Consider the following 14357-nt stretch of genomic DNA (forward strand, 5'->3'; position numbering starts at 1 on the left):
TGACAACGGACAGGGCCCAGTCAGGGAGCAGCTTGAGAGACAGCTTTCAATCGGCACTCCTGAAACATTAACGCCTTGTTGCTTGCGACAGTTAACCCAGCCATTAACATGACAACGGACAGGGCCCAGTGAGGGAGCAGCTTGAGAGACAGCTTTCAATCGGCACTTCCGAAACATTAACGCCTCGTTTCTTTCGGGGGAGGAGCAGCTTGAGAGACAGCTTTCAATTGCAATCGGCACTCCTGAAACATTAACGCCTTGTTGCTTGCGACAGTTAACCCAGCCATTAACACGTCTTGTCTTTTTATTTCCCATCTCCAGCCAGCCAGCCAGGCAGGCAGCCGAGCCACAGCCAGCATCTGCAGTATTTTCTTTTGATTGGTCTTGCCTGCTGTGGAAGGAATGTTTAAACACGAGCTGCTGATTGTCAGCACCTCACCTCTTTCTCGATTGTCTGTTGCAATCTCACTCACTCACTCACTCACTCACTGTGAGACACGTCACGTCACGTCCCTAGTTTACCTTAAAGAGGTTTCCTTCCACGGCAGTTCGTTAGTGACGGAGAATGAGTGACGTAGGTCCGTTGAGACCCAACCCTCTCCCATCTGATTGGTGGCCTACTGGCAAAGTTACCAATCTGTCACGCAGTCCGAGCAAGAAAGGAGAAAACGGCAACTTCTTTCAACTGATCCACTGTTGCAATTAGAAACGGTGGCAAAAATGTGCCCAGAACGGCAGTGCTGCGAGACTGCTTTAAACACAGTCAGGCAGAGAAAAAAGAAGGAGGGCAAACAGGACCCAAGATCAATTCGCATCGAGCGCGGTATCGCTTCTCGGCCTTTTGGCTAAGATCAAGTGGTCAAGTGGGGGAAGGCAACCATTTGGAGCCTTCCTGCCATTGTATGCCGGGGGGATGCAGTCAGGGAGAAATCCCCTCGGGCAGAGTGTAGAGCTTTGGCTTGTAGAGCTTTGGCTTGATGTAATGTCACTGCAAGGAATCTGGAATGAATCTGTAAGGCAATAAGGCACCCCAGAGTGTCAGAAAAAAAAAAAAAAAAAAAAAAAAATCTGTTCTTATCAGTTTAATATCTGATACGTCCCCTATCTGGGGACCATATATTAAATTGATTTTTGGAACAGGGAGATGGAATAGGGGCTTGCTCCGTCCACTCCACGCATCGACCCAGTATTGCAGTGTCTCTGGGAACGGTGCACCTCCCTGTGGGGAGATATTCAAAAAGAAAAACAGCTCGTTCCCAGCGTCTCTGTACATGTGTGTGTGTGTATGTATTATTAGTGAGAATAAAGCATATATATTGCACTGACTTTCTCAGCTCAGTGGTATCTTTTTCTTCTCCTGGGCTGAGTGCCGCTCGCACGCACGCACGCACGCACGCACGCAGCCAGCGATATAATTGAAACTGCAAAATAACTGGACGTCCAGCTTGAGAGACAGCTTTCAATTGCAATAGGCGTTTCCGAAACATTAACTCCTCGTTTCTTTCGGGGGAGGAGCAGCTTGAGAGACAGCTTTCAATTGCAATCGGCACTCCTGAAACATTAACGCCTTGTTGCTTGCGACAGTTAACCCAGCCATTAACATGACAACGGACAGGGCCCAGTCAGGGAGCAGCTTGAGAGACAGCTTTCAATCGGCACTCCTGAAACATTAACGCCTTGTTGCTTGCGACAGTTAACCCAGCCATTAACATGACAACGGACAGGGCCCAGTGAGGGAGCAGCTTGAGAGACAGCTTTCAATCGGCACTTCCGAAACATTAACGCCTCGTTTCTTTCGGGGGAGGAGCAGCTTGAGAGACAGCTTTCAATTGCAATCGGCACTCCTGAAACATTAACGCCTTGTTGCTTGCGACAGTTAACCCAGCCATTAACACGTCTTGTCTTTTTATTTCCCATCTCCAGCCAGCCAGCCAGGCAGGCAGCCGAGCCACAGCCAGCATCTGCAGTATTTTCTTTTGATTGGTCTTGCCTGCTGTGGAAGGAATGTTTAAACACGAGCTGCTGATTGTCAGCACCTCACCTCTTTCTCGATTGTCTGTTGCAATCTCACTCACTCACTCACTCACTCACTCACTCACTGTGAGACACGTCACGTCACGTCCCTAGTTTACCTTAAAGAGGTTTCCTTCCACGGCAGTTCGTTAGTGACGGAGAATGAGTGACGTAGGTCCGTTGAGACCCAACCCTCTCCCATCTGATTGGTGGCCTACTGGCAAAGTTACCAATCTGTCACGCAGTCCGAGCAAGAAAGGAGAAAACGGCAACTTCTTTCAACTGATCCACTGTTGCAATTAGAAACGGTGGCAAAAATGTGCCCAGAACGGCAGTGCTGCGAGACTGCTTTAAACACAGTCAGGCAGAGAAAAAAGAAGGAGGGCAAACAGGACCCAAGATCAATTCGCATCGAGCGCGGTATCGCTTCTCGGCCTTTTGGCTAAGATCAAGTGGTCAAGTGGGGGAAGGCAACCATTTGGAGCCTTCCTGCCATTGTATGCCGGGGGGATGCAGTCAGAGAGAAATCCCCTCGGGCAGAGTGTAGAGCTTTGGCTTGTAGAGCTTTGGCTTGATGTAATGTCACTGCAAGGAATCTGGAATGAATCTGTAAGGCAATAAGGCACCCCAGAGTGTCAGAAAAAAAAAAAAAAAAAAATCTGTTCTTATCAGTTTAATATCTGATACGTCCCCTATCTGGGGACCATATATTAAATTGATTTTTGGAACAGGGAGATGGAATAGGGGCTTGCTCCGTCCACTCCACGCATCGACCCAGTATTGCAGTGTCTCTGGGAACGGTGCACCTCCCTGTGGGGAGATATTCAAAAAGAAAAACAGCTCGTTCCCAGCGTCTCTGTACATGTGTGTGTGTGTATGTATTATTAGTGAGAATAAAGCATATATATTGCACTGACTTTCTCAGCTCAGTGGTATCTTTTTCTTCTCCTGGGCTGAGTGCCGCTCGCACGCACGCACGCACGCACGCACGCAGCCAGCGATATAATTGAAACTGCAAAATAACTGGACGTCCAGCTTGAGAGACAGCTTTCAATTGCAATAGGCGTTTCCGAAACATTAACTCCTCGTTTCTTTCGGGGGAGGAGCAGCTTGAGAGACAGCTTTCAATTGCAATCGGCACTCCTGAAACATTAACGCCTTGTTGCTTGCGACAGTTAACCCAGCCATTAACATGACAACGGACAGGGCCCAGTCAGGGAGCAGCTTGAGAGACAGCTTTCAATCGGCACTCCTGAAACATTAACGCCTTGTTGCTTGCGACAGTTAACCCAGCCATTAACATGACAACGGACAGGGCCCAGTGAGGGAGCAGCTTGAGAGACAGCTTTCAATCGGCACTTCCGAAACATTAACGCCTCGTTTCTTTCGGGGGAGGAGCAGCTTGAGAGACAGCTTTCAATTGCAATCGGCACTCCTGAAACATTAACGCCTTGTTGCTTGCGACAGTTAACCCAGCCATTAACACGTCTTGTCTTTTTATTTCCCATCTCCAGCCAGCCAGCCAGGCAGGCAGCCGAGCCACAGCCAGCATCTGCAGTATTTTCTTTTGATTGGTCTTGCCTGCTGTGGAAGGAATGTTTAAACACGAGCTGCTGATTGTCAGCACCTCACCTCTTTCTCGATTGTCTGTTGCAATCTCACTCACTCACTCACTCACTCACTCACTCACTGTGAGACACGTCACGTCACGTCCCTAGTTTACCTTAAAGAGGTTTCCTTCCACGGCAGTTCGTTAGTGACGGAGAATGAGTGACGTAGGTCCGTTGAGACCCAACCCTCTCCCATCTGATTGGTGGCCTACTGGCAAAGTTACCAATCTGTCACGCAGTCCGAGCAAGAAAGGAGAAAACGGCAACTTCTTTCAACTGATCCACTGTTGCAATTAGAAACGGTGGCAAAAATGTGCCCAGAACGGCAGTGCTGCGAGACTGCTTTAAACACAGTCAGGCAGAGAAAAAAGAAGGAGGGCAAACAGGACCCAAGATCAATTCGCATCGAGCGCGGTATCGCTTCTCGGCCTTTTGGCTAAGATCAAGTGGTCAAGTGGGGGAAGGCAACCATTTGGAGCCTTCCTGCCATTGTATGCCGGGGGGATGCAGTCAGAGAGAAATCCCCTCGGGCAGAGTGTAGAGCTTTGGCTTGTAGAGCTTTGGCTTGATGTAATGTCACTGCAAGGAATCTGGAATGAATCTGTAAGGCAATAAGGCACCCCAGAGTGTCAGAAAAAAAAAAAAAAAAAAATCTGTTCTTATCAGTTTAATATCTGATACGTCCCCTATCTGGGGACCATATATTAAATTGATTTTTGGAACAGGGAGATGGAATAGGGGCTTGCTCCGTCCACTCCACGCATCGACCCAGTATTGCAGTGTCTCTGGGAACGGTGCACCTCCCTGTGGGGAGATATTCAAAAAGAAAAACAGCTCGTTCCCAGCGTCTCTGTACATGTGTGTGTGTGTATGTATTATTAGTGAGAATAAAGCATATATATTGCACTGACTTTCTCAGCTCAGTGGTATCTTTTTCTTCTCCTGGGCTGAGTGCCGCTCGCACGCACGCACGCACGCACGCACGCAGCCAGCGATATAATTGAAACTGCAAAATAACTGGACGTCCAGCTTGAGAGACAGCTTTCAATTGCAATAGGCGTTTCCGAAACATTAACTCCTCGTTTCTTTCGGGGGAGGAGCAGCTTGAGAGACAGCTTTCAATTGCAATCGGCACTCCTGAAACATTAACGCCTTGTTGCTTGCGACAGTTAACCCAGCCATTAACATGACAACGGACAGGGCCCAGTGAGGGAGCAGCTTGAGAGACAGCTTTCAATCGGCACTTCCGAAACATTAACGCCTCGTTTCTTTCGGGGGAGGAGCAGCTTGAGAGACAGCTTTCAATTGCAATCGGCACTCCTGAAACATTAACGCCTTGTTGCTTGCGACAGTTAACCCAGCCATTAACACGTCTTGTCTTTTTATTTCCCATCTCCAGCCAGCCAGCCAGGCAGGCAGCCGAGCCACAGCCAGCATCTGCAGTATTTTCTTTTGATTGGTCTTGCCTGCTGTGGAAGGAATGTTTAAACACGAGCTGCTGATTGTCAGCACCTCACCTCTTTCTCGATTGTCTGTTGCAATCTCACTCACTCACTCACTCACTCACTCACTCACTGTGAGACACGTCACGTCACGTCCCTAGTTTACCTTAAAGAGGTTTCCTTCCACGGCAGTTCGTTAGTGACGGAGAATGAGTGACGTAGGTCCGTTGAGACCCAACCCTCTCCCATCTGATTGGTGGCCTACTGGCAAAGTTACCAATCTGTCACGCAGTCCGAGCAAGAAAGGAGAAAACGGCAACTTCTTTCAACTGATCCACTGTTGCAATTAGAAACGGTGGCAAAAATGTGCCCAGAACGGCAGTGCTGCGAGACTGCTTTAAACACAGTCAGGCAGAGAAAAAAGAAGGAGGGCAAACAGGACCCAAGATCAATTCGCATCGAGCGCGGTATCGCTTCTCGGCCTTTTGGCTAAGATCAAGTGGTCAAGTGGGGGAAGGCAACCATTTGGAGCCTTCCTGCCATTGTATGCCGGGGGGATGCAGTCAGGGAGAAATCCCCTCGGGCAGAGTGTAGAGCTTTGGCTTGTAGAGCTTTGGCTTGATGTAATGTCACTGCAAGGAATCTGGAATGAATCTGTAAGGCAATAAGGCACCCCAGAGTGTCAGAAAAAAAAAAAAAAAAAAATCTGTTCTTATCAGTTTAATATCTGATACGTCCCCTATCTGGGGACCATATATTAAATTGATTTTTGGAACAGGGAGATGGAATAGGGGCTTGCTCCGTCCACTCCACGCATCGACCCAGTATTGCAGTGTCTCTGGGAACGGTGCACCTCCCTGTGGGGAGATATTCAAAAAGAAAAACAGCTCGTTCCCAGCGTCTCTGTACATGTGTGTGTGTGTATGTATTATTAGTGAGAATAAAGCATATATATTGCACTGACTTTCTCAGCTCAGTGGTATCTTTTTCTTCTCCTGGGCTGAGTGCCGCTCGCACGCACGCACGCACGCACGCACGCAGCCAGCGATATAATTGAAACTGCAAAATAACTGGACGTCCAGCTTGAGAGACAGCTTTCAATTGCAATAGGCGTTTCCGAAACATTAACTCCTCGTTTCTTTCGGGGGAGGAGCAGCTTGAGAGACAGCTTTCAATTGCAATCGGCACTCCTGAAACATTAACGCCTTGTTGCTTGCGACAGTTAACCCAGCCATTAACATGACAACGGACAGGGCCCAGTCAGGGAGCAGCTTGAGAGACAGCTTTCAATCGGCACTCCTGAAACATTAACGCCTTGTTGCTTGCGACAGTTAACCCAGCCATTAACATGACAACGGACAGGGCCCAGTGAGGGAGCAGCTTGAGAGACAGCTTTCAATCGGCACTTCCGAAACATTAACGCCTCGTTTCTTTCGGGGGAGGAGCAGCTTGAGAGACAGCTTTCAATTGCAATCGGCACTCCTGAAACATTAACGCCTTGTTGCTTGCGACAGTTAACCCAGCCATTAACACGTCTTGTCTTTTTATTTCCCATCTCCAGCCAGCCAGCCAGGCAGGCAGCCGAGCCACAGCCAGCATCTGCAGTATTTTCTTTTGATTGGTCTTGCCTGCTGTGGAAGGAATGTTTAAACACGAGCTGCTGATTGTCAGCACCTCACCTCTTTCTCGATTGTCTGTTGCAATCTCACTCACTCACTCACTCACTCACTGTGAGACACGTCACGTCACGTCCCTAGTTTACCTTAAAGAGGTTTCCTTCCACGGCAGTTCGTTAGTGACGGAGAATGAGTGACGTAGGTCCGTTGAGACCCAACCCTCTCCCATCTGATTGGTGGCCTACTGGCAAAGTTACCAATCTGTCACGCAGTCCGAGCAAGAAAGGAGAAAACGGCAACTTCTTTCAACTGATCCACTGTTGCAATTAGAAACGGTGGCAAAAATGTGCCCAGAACGGCAGTGCTGCGAGACTGCTTTAAACACAGTCAGGCAGAGAAAAAAGAAGGAGGGCAAACAGGACCCAAGATCAATTCGCATCGAGCGCGGTATCGCTTCTCGGCCTTTTGGCTAAGATCAAGTGGTCAAGTGGGGGAAGGCAACCATTTGGAGCCTTCCTGCCATTGTATGCCGGGGGGATGCAGTCAGGGAGAAATCCCCTCGGGCAGAGTGTAGAGCTTTGGCTTGTAGAGCTTTGGCTTGATGTAATGTCACTGCAAGGAATCTGGAATGAATCTGTAAGGCAATAAGGCACCCCAGAGTGTCAGAAAAAAAAAAAAAAAAAAAAAAAAAAAAAAAATCTGTTCTTATCAGTTTAATATCTGATACGTCCCCTATCTGGGGACCATATATTAAATTGATTTTTGGAACAGGGAGATGGAATAGGGGCTTGCTCCGTCCACTCCACGCATCGACCCAGTATTGCAGTGTCTCTGGGAACGGTGCACCTCCCTGTGGGGAGATATTCAAAAAGAAAAACAGCTCGTTCCCAGCGTCTCTGTACATGTGTGTGTGTGTATGTATTATTAGTGAGAATAAAGCATATATATTGCACTGACTTTCTCAGCTCAGTGGTATCTTTTTCTTCTCCTGGGCTGAGTGCCGCTCGCACGCACGCACGCACGCACGCACGCAGCCAGCGATATAATTGAAACTGCAAAATAACTGGACGTCCAGCTTGAGAGACAGCTTTCAATTGCAATAGGCGTTTCCGAAACATTAACTCCTCGTTTCTTTCGGGGGAGGAGCAGCTTGAGAGACAGCTTTCAATTGCAATCGGCACTCCTGAAACATTAACGCCTTGTTGCTTGCGACAGTTAACCCAGCCATTAACATGACAACGGACAGGGCCCAGTCAGGGAGCAGCTTGAGAGACAGCTTTCAATCGGCACTCCTGAAACATTAACGCCTTGTTGCTTGCGACAGTTAACCCAGCCATTAACATGACAACGGACAGGGCCCAGTGAGGGAGCAGCTTGAGAGACAGCTTTCAATCGGCACTTCCGAAACATTAACGCCTCGTTTCTTTCGGGGGAGGAGCAGCTTGAGAGACAGCTTTCAATTGCAATCGGCACTCCTGAAACATTAACGCCTTGTTGCTTGCGACAGTTAACCCAGCCATTAACACGTCTTGTCTTTTTATTTCCCATCTCCAGCCAGCCAGCCAGGCAGGCAGCCGAGCCACAGCCAGCATCTGCAGTATTTTCTTTTGATTGGTCTTGCCTGCTGTGGAAGGAATGTTTAAACACGAGCTGCTGATTGTCAGCACCTCACCTCTTTCTCGATTGTCTGTTGCAATCTCACTCACTCACTCACTCACTCACTCACTCACTGTGAGACACGTCACGTCACGTCCCTAGTTTACCTTAAAGAGGTTTCCTTCCACGGCAGTTCGTTAGTGACGGAGAATGAGTGACGTAGGTCCGTTGAGACCCAACCCTCTCCCATCTGATTGGTGGCCTACTGGCAAAGTTACCAATCTGTCACGCAGTCCGAGCAAGAAAGGAGAAAACGGCAACTTCTTTCAACTGATCCACTGTTGCAATTAGAAACGGTGGCAAAAATGTGCCCAGAACGGCAGTGCTGCGAGACTGCTTTAAACACAGTCAGGCAGAGAAAAAAGAAGGAGGGCAAACAGGACCCAAGATCAATTCGCATCGAGCGCGGTATCGCTTCTCGGCCTTTTGGCTAAGATCAAGTGGTCAAGTGGGGGAAGGCAACCATTTGGAGCCTTCCTGCCATTGTATGCCGGGGGGATGCAGTCAGGGAGAAATCCCCTCGGGCAGAGTGTAGAGCTTTGGCTTGTAGAGCTTTGGCTTGATGTAATGTCACTGCAAGGAATCTGGAATGAATCTGTAAGGCAATAAGGCACCCCAGAGTGTCAGAAAAAAAAAAAAAAAAAAAAAAAAAAAAAAAAAAAAAAAAAAAAAAAATTAATATCTGATACGTCCCCTATCTGGGGACCATATATTAAATTGATTTTTGGAACAGGGAGATGGAATAGGGGCTTGCTCCGTCCACTCCACGCATCGACCCAGTATTGCAGTGTCTCTGGGAACGGTGCACCTCCCTGTGGGGAGATATTCAAAAAGAAAAACAGCTCGTTCCCAGCGTCTCTGTACATGTGTGTGTGTGTATGTATTATTAGTGAGAATAAAGCATATATATTGCACTGACTTTCTCAGCTCAGTGGTATCTTTTTCTTCTCCTGGGCTGAGTGCCGCTCGCACGCACGCACGCACGCACGCACGCAGCCAGCGATATAATTGAAACTGCAAAATAACTGGACGTCCAGCTTGAGAGACAGCTTTCAATTGCAATAGGCGTTTCCGAAACATTAACTCCTCGTTTCTTTCGGGGGAGGAGCAGCTTGAGAGACAGCTTTCAATTGCAATCGGCACTCCTGAAACATTAACGCCTTGTTGCTTGCGACAGTTAACCCAGCCATTAACATGACAACGGACAGGGCCCAGTCAGGGAGCAGCTTGAGAGACAGCTTTCAATCGGCACTCCTGAAACATTAACGCCTTGTTGCTTGCGACAGTTAACCCAGCCATTAACATGACAACGGACAGGGCCCAGTGAGGGAGCAGCTTGAGAGACAGCTTTCAATCGGCACTTCCGAAACATTAACGCCTCGTTTCTTTCGGGGGAGGAGCAGCTTGAGAGACAGCTTTCAATTGCAATCGGCACTCCTGAAACATTAACGCCTTGTTGCTTGCGACAGTTAACCCAGCCATTAACACGTCTTGTCTTTTTATTTCCCATCTCCAGCCAGCCAGCCAGGCAGGCAGCCGAGCCACAGCCAGCATCTGCAGTATTTTCTTTTGATTGGTCTTGCCTGCTGTGGAAGGAATGTTTAAACACGAGCTGCTGATTGTCAGCACCTCACCTCTTTCTCGATTGTCTGTTGCAATCTCACTCACTCACTCACTCACTCACTGTGAGACACGTCACGTCACGTCCCTAGTTTACCTTAAAGAGGTTTCCTTCCACGGCAGTTCGTTAGTGACGGAGAATGAGTGACGTAGGTCCGTTGAGACCCAACCCTCTCCCATCTGATTGGTGGCCTACTGGCAAAGTTACCAATCTGTCACGCAGTCCGAGCAAGAAAGGAGAAAACGGCAACTTCTTTCAACTGATCCACTGTTGCAATTAGAAACGGTGGCAAAAATGTGCCCAGAACGGCAGTGCTGCGAGACTGCTTTAAACACAGTCAGGCAGAGAAAAAAGAAGGAGGGCAAACAGGACCCAAGATCAATTCGCATCGAGCGCGGTATCGCTTCTCGGCCTTTTGGCTAAGATCAAGTGGTCAAGTGGGGGAAGGCAACCATTTGGTGCCTTCCTGCCATTGTATGCCGGGGGGATGCAGTCAGGGAGAAATCCCCTCGGGCAGAGTGTAGAGCTTTGGCTTGTAGAGCTTTGGCTTGATGTAATGTCACTGCAAGGAATCTGGAATGAATCTGTAAGGCAATAAGGCACCCCAGAGTGTCGGAAAAAAAAAAAAAAAAAAAAAAAAAAATCTGTTCTTATCAGTTTAATATCTGATACGTCCCCTATCTGGGGACCATATATTAAATTGATTTTTGGAACAGGGAGATGGAATAGGGGCTTGCTCCGTCCACTCCACGCATCGACCCAGTATTGCAGTGTCTCTGGGAACGGTGCACCTCCCTGTGGGGAGATATTCAAAAAGAAAAACAGCTCGTTCCCAGCGTCTCTGTACATGTGTGTGTGTGTATGTATTATTAGTGAGAATAAAGCATATATATTGCACTGACTTTCTCAGCTCAGTGGTATCTTTTTCTTCTCCTGGGCTGAGTGCCGCTCGCACGCACGCACGCACGCACGCACGCAGCCAGCGATATAATTGAAACTGCAAAATAACTGGACGTCCAGCTTGAGAGACAGCTTTCAATTGCAATAGGCGTTTCCGAAACATTAACTCCTCGTTTCTTTCGGGGGAGGAGCAGCTTGAGAGACAGCTTTCAATTGCAATCGGCACTCCTGAAACATTAACGCCTTGTTGCTTGCGACAGTTAACCCAGCCATTAACATGACAACGGACAGGGCCCAGTCAGGGAGCAGCTTGAGAGACAGCTTTCAATCGGCACTCCTGAAACATTAACGCCTTGTTGCTTGCGACAGTTAACCCAGCCATTAACATGACAACGGACAGGGCCCAGTGAGGGAGCAGCTTGAGAGACAGCTTTCAATCGGCACTTCCGAAACATTAACGCCTCGTTTCTTTCGGGGGAGGAGCAGCTTGAGAGACAGCTTTCAATTGCAATCGGCACTCCTGAAACATTAACGCCTTGTTGCTTGCGACAGTTAACCCAGCCATTAACACGTCTTGTCTTTTTATTTCCCATCTCCAGCCAGCCAGCCAGGCAGGCAGCCGAGCCACAGCCAGCATCTGCAGTATTTTCTTTTGATTGGTCTTGCCTGCTGTGGAAGGAATGTTTAAACACGAGCTGCTGATTGTCAGCACCTCACCTCTTTCTCGATTGTCTGTTGCAATCTCACTCACTCACTCACTCACTCACTGTGAGACACGTCACGTCACGTCCCTAGTTTACCTTAAAGAGGTTTCCTTCCACGGCAGTTCGTTAGTGACGGAGAATGAGTGACGTAGGTCCGTTGAGACCCAACCCTCTCCCATCTGATTGGTGGCCTACTGGCAAAGTTACCAATCTGTCACGCAGTCCGAGCAAGAAAGGAGAAAACGGCAACTTCTTTCAACTGATCCACTGTTGCAATTAGAAACGGTGGCAAAAATGTGCCCAGAACGGCAGTGCTGCGAGACTGCTTTAAACACAGTCAGGCAGAGAAAAAAGAAGGAGGGCAAACAGGACCCAAGATCAATTCGCATCGAGCGCGGTATCGCTTCTCGGCCTTTTGGCTAAGATCAAGTGGTCAAGTGGGGGAAGGCAACCATTTGGAGCCTTCCTGCCATTGTATGCCGGGGGGATGCAGTCAGGGAGAAATCCCCTCGGGCAGAGTGTAGAGCTTTGGCTTGTAGAGCTTTGGCTTGATGTAATGTCACTGCAAGGAATCTGGAATGAATCTGTAAGGCAATAAGGCACCCCAGAGTGTCAGAAAAAAAAAAAAAAAAAAAAAAAAAAAAAAAAAAAAAAAAAAAAAATCTGTTCTTATCAGTTTAATATCTGATACGTCCCCTATCTGGGGACCATATATTAAATTGATTTTTGGAACAGGGAGATGGAATAGGGGCTTGCTCCGTCCACTCCACGCATCGACCCAGTATTGCAGTGTCTCTGGGAACGGTGCACCTCCCTGTGGGGAGATATTCAAAAAGAAAAACAGCTCGTTCCCAGCGTCTCTGTACATGTGTGTGTGTGTATGTATTATTAGTGAGAATAAAGCATATATATTGCACTGACTTTCTCAGCTCAGTGGTATCTTTTTCTTCTCCTGGGCTGAGTGCCGCTCGCACGCACGCACGCACGCAGCCAGCGATATAATTGAAACTGCAAAATAACTGGACGTCCAGCTTGAGAGACAGCTTTCAATTGCAATAGGCGTTTCCGAAACATTAACTCCTCGTTTCTTTCGGGGGAGGAGCAGCTTGAGAGACAGCTTTCAATTGCAATCGGCACTCCTGAAACATTAACGCCTTGTTGCTTGCGACAGTTAACCCAGCCATTAACATGACAACGGACAGGGCCCAGTCAGGGAGCAGCTTGAGAGACAGCTTTCAATCGGCACTCCTGAAACATTAACGCCTTGTTGCTTGCGACAGTTAACCCAGCCATTAACATGACAACGGACAGGGCCCAGTGAGGGAGCAGCTTGAGAGACAGCTTTCAATCGGCACTTCCGAAACATTAACGCCTCGTTTCTTTCGGGGGAGGAGCAGCTTGAGAGACAGCTTTCAATTGCAATCGGCACTCCTGAAACATTAACGCCTTGTTGCTTGCGACAGTTAACCCAGCCATTAACACGTCTTGTCTTTTTATTTCCCATCTCCAGCCAGCCAGCCAGGCAGGCAGCCGAGCCACAGCCAGCATCTGCAGTATTTTCTTTTGATTGGTCTTGCCTGCTGTGGAAGGAATGTTTAAACACGAGCTGCTGATTGTCAGCACCTCACCTCTTTCTCGATTGTCTGTTGCAATCTCACTCACTCACTCACTCACTCACTCACTCACTGTGAGACACGTCACGTCACGTCCCTAGTTTACCTTAAAGAGGTTTCCTTCCACGGCAGTTCGTTAGTGACGGAGAATGAGTGACGTAGGTCCGTTGAGACCCAACCCTCTCCCATCTGATTGGTGGCCTACTGGCAAAGTTACCAATCTGTCACGCAGTCCGAGCAAGAAAGGAGAAAACGGCAACTTCTTTCAACTGATCCACTGTTGCAATTAGAAACGGTGGCAAAAATGTGCCCAGAACGGCAGTGCTGCGAGACTGCTTTAAACACAGTCAGGCAGAGAAAAAAGAAGGAGGGCAAACAGGACCCAAGATCAATTCGCATCGAGCGCGGTATCGCTTCTCGGCCTTTTGGCTAAGATCAAGTGTAGTAAAAAAAAAAAAAATCTGTTCTTATCAGTTTAATATCTGATACGTCCCCTATCTGGGGACCATATATTAAATTGATTTTTGGAACAGGGAGATGGAATAGGGGCTTGCTCCGTCCACTCCACGCATCGACCCAGTATTGCAGTGTCTCTGGGAACGGTGCACCTCCCTGTGGGGAGATATTCAAAAAGAAAAACAGCTCGTTCCCAGCGTCTCTGTACATGTGTGTGTGTGTATGTATTATTAGTGAGAATAAAGCATATATATTGCACTGACTTTCTCAGCTCAGTGGTATCTTTTTCTTCTCCTGGGCTGAGTGCCGCTCGCACGCACGCACGCACGCACGCACGCAGCCAGCGATATAATTGAAACTGCAAAATAACTGGACGTCCAGCTTGAGAGACAGCTTTCAATTGCAATAGGCGTTTCCGAAACATTAACTCCTCGTTTCTTTCGGGGGAGGAGCAGCTTGAGAGACAGCTTTCAATTGCAATCGGCACTCCTGAAACATTAACGCCTTGTTGCTTGCGACAGTTAACCCAGCCATTAACATGACAACGGACAGGGCCCAGTCAGGGAGCAGCTTGAGAGACAGCTTTCAATCGGCACTCCTGAAACATTAACGCCTTGTTGCTTGCGACAGTTAACCCAGCCATTAACATGACAACGGACAGGGCCCAGTGAGGGAGCAGCTTGAGAGACAGCTTTCAATCGGCACTCCTGAAACATTAACGCCTTG

General features: G+C 48.3%; 9 pseudogenes; all 9 read left to right on the plus strand.

Moving 5' to 3' along the window:
• The first annotated feature begins 1008 nt into the window (after nucleotides 1-1008).
• LOC137328444 (U2 spliceosomal RNA) lies at nucleotides 1009-1220 on the plus strand (annotated as a pseudogene).
• Nucleotides 1221-2618: 1398 nt separating this feature from the next.
• On the plus strand, nucleotides 2619-2824 carry LOC137328367 (U2 spliceosomal RNA; annotated as a pseudogene).
• A 1398-nt stretch (nucleotides 2825-4222) lies between these two features.
• Nucleotides 4223-4428, plus strand: LOC137328368 (U2 spliceosomal RNA; annotated as a pseudogene).
• A 1289-nt stretch (nucleotides 4429-5717) lies between these two features.
• LOC137328363 (U2 spliceosomal RNA) lies at nucleotides 5718-5923 on the plus strand (annotated as a pseudogene).
• A 1390-nt stretch (nucleotides 5924-7313) lies between these two features.
• On the plus strand, nucleotides 7314-7532 carry LOC137328487 (U2 spliceosomal RNA; annotated as a pseudogene).
• Nucleotides 7533-9045: 1513 nt separating this feature from the next.
• Nucleotides 9046-9143, plus strand: LOC137329931 (U2 spliceosomal RNA; annotated as a pseudogene).
• A 1397-nt stretch (nucleotides 9144-10540) lies between these two features.
• Nucleotides 10541-10754, plus strand: LOC137328460 (U2 spliceosomal RNA; annotated as a pseudogene).
• Nucleotides 10755-12206: 1452 nt separating this feature from the next.
• On the plus strand, nucleotides 12207-12377 carry LOC137328622 (U2 spliceosomal RNA; annotated as a pseudogene).
• A 1207-nt stretch (nucleotides 12378-13584) lies between these two features.
• Nucleotides 13585-13788, plus strand: LOC137328220 (U2 spliceosomal RNA; annotated as a pseudogene).
• The last annotated feature ends 569 nt before the right edge of the window (nucleotides 13789-14357 follow it).

This window comes from Heptranchias perlo, chromosome 12 (assembly GCF_035084215.1).
Source record: "Heptranchias perlo isolate sHepPer1 chromosome 12, sHepPer1.hap1, whole genome shotgun sequence".
Classification (NCBI taxonomy): domain Eukaryota; kingdom Metazoa; phylum Chordata; class Chondrichthyes; order Hexanchiformes; family Hexanchidae; genus Heptranchias; species Heptranchias perlo.